This window comes from Arachis ipaensis, chromosome B05 (genome assembly GCF_000816755.2).
Source record: "Arachis ipaensis cultivar K30076 chromosome B05, Araip1.1, whole genome shotgun sequence".
NCBI lineage: Eukaryota > Viridiplantae > Streptophyta > Magnoliopsida > Fabales > Fabaceae > Arachis > Arachis ipaensis.
Genome location: NC_029789.2, coordinates 147,263,179 through 147,265,052, shown reverse-complemented (window position 1 = coordinate 147,265,052; position 1,874 = coordinate 147,263,179).

The window sequence follows — 1,874 nt, the reverse complement described above, 5'->3', positions numbered from 1 at the left end:
AATATTTAGGACCGTTAAAATGAGACAAATTTAATTTATTTATCTTTTAACATAGGCCTTTTTTTTTTTTGCATTATTCAAAAAAAATTCAGTCTCTTTTTTCAATTTTTTTTTTATCCTACTCGAGAATCCGACTTCAACCACTAAAAGAATTCAGTTTCATTAAGGGTTTTGGCCTAAAAGAATATTTTTTTTGTCGAAATTTTTTTAGCCTAAAACAATTTTTTGTTTCCAAATTGTTGTTCACAAATAAAAATAAAAAAAAATGTGCCAACCCATATAATTCTCGTTTTGGCCATAAATGATATAGACTTAAAAACCAGAGTCAGTAAATAAATAAAAAATAAATTAAACAAGTCCGTATAACTCACGGATTTATGTAGGTTAGATTAGGCTCGATTGACTATCTAAGTAGAGTATTAATTAAGAATAATGTTGAGAGGAGAAAGAAAAAAGAGGTGATAATAGAAAATTCTGAATATAAGAATATAAAATAAAATAAAAAAAAGCTAAACTACTAAAAATTAATTTTCTAATAAGACTATATAATTACAAATATCATATTTTAATATAAATATTTAAAATATTCGGTGTATATACGAATATTAACTTTTTTGTCTTAAATAATTTCATTCACATTTAAGTAATACGGTACCAAATTACACTAATAAAAATATCTTATTTAATATATGAATGGAATAAAGTAGAAGTGGAGACCAAATCAGTATATCACTTAGGTTCCAACAAGTGTATGGTACTTTATAAAATATGAATTATTGTTTTTTAAAATAAATAAAGGGGAAATTAATTAAAGGGGGTGGCATGGAAATGTGAATAAGAGCAAGATGTCATAATCAAAATAGACAACATGCCTAGCTTCTCCCAAGCACCATTACAAATTTGATTGCAACCTTCTCCCACTTTTCTAAACAAGTAATCTTCCGTTATCTTTTTGGTCCCCATAATTAATAACAAAATTCACTGCAGATTAAGTGCCCTATCATAGAACAAGTATGAAAAAAAATCTTATGTACACATTTAATCATCTTATGAAATTTTTTAATCACAAATTTTTTTAAAGTATATTTTTTATTTTTAAAATTTGATAAAAGTTTTAAAAATATCTTTAAGTTTTATTTTGTTTTAATTTTGTCTCAAAAGTTTTTAATTTGCATTAAATATATCCCTAACGGCTAATTTTAATGACAAATATTGATTTATTTTTAATTATAAATGAAATTAAAAATAATGGGTTAAATTTATCCCAATTCATAAACATAAACTCCTCTATAAGTATATATATATAAACGTGATGTGATATATATGTGATGTATGGTGATAATTAATTAATCAGCTTCCAATGATTTTTGAAAACTCCAAAACTAGGCAGTAGCCATAGGGAATCTGAACAATATATAGAAGCAGATTATTATGTATATAGAAATTAAAAGTGAATATATATTTTACAAAATGTTACTATATAATTTTTGTTACTAGCGATATAATGATATGATAACGTTAGCAACTTTTATTAGATGAATCAATGAATCTCACTATTTCATATCATCTAAATAATTTTTTATTAAGGTATATATATATTTGTCTGTATAACATTTTTCTTGTATTTATAAGAAGATTTAAAATTATGTCCAACATCATCAGTTGGTATTGGATCACTATTCTACATTAAAGCTCGTAATTATTATTGGTGCGAAATCATTTTTACTTGTTGTTTTGGAGAAAAGAAGAACATTATATAATTTTTTAAAAGAAAAACATGGCATAATTTTTTTATTTATATATTTGAAATTTGATCATATTTTATTTCACTTTGTAGCTTTCTTATATAAAAATGAGTAGTCTGCAGTTAGATA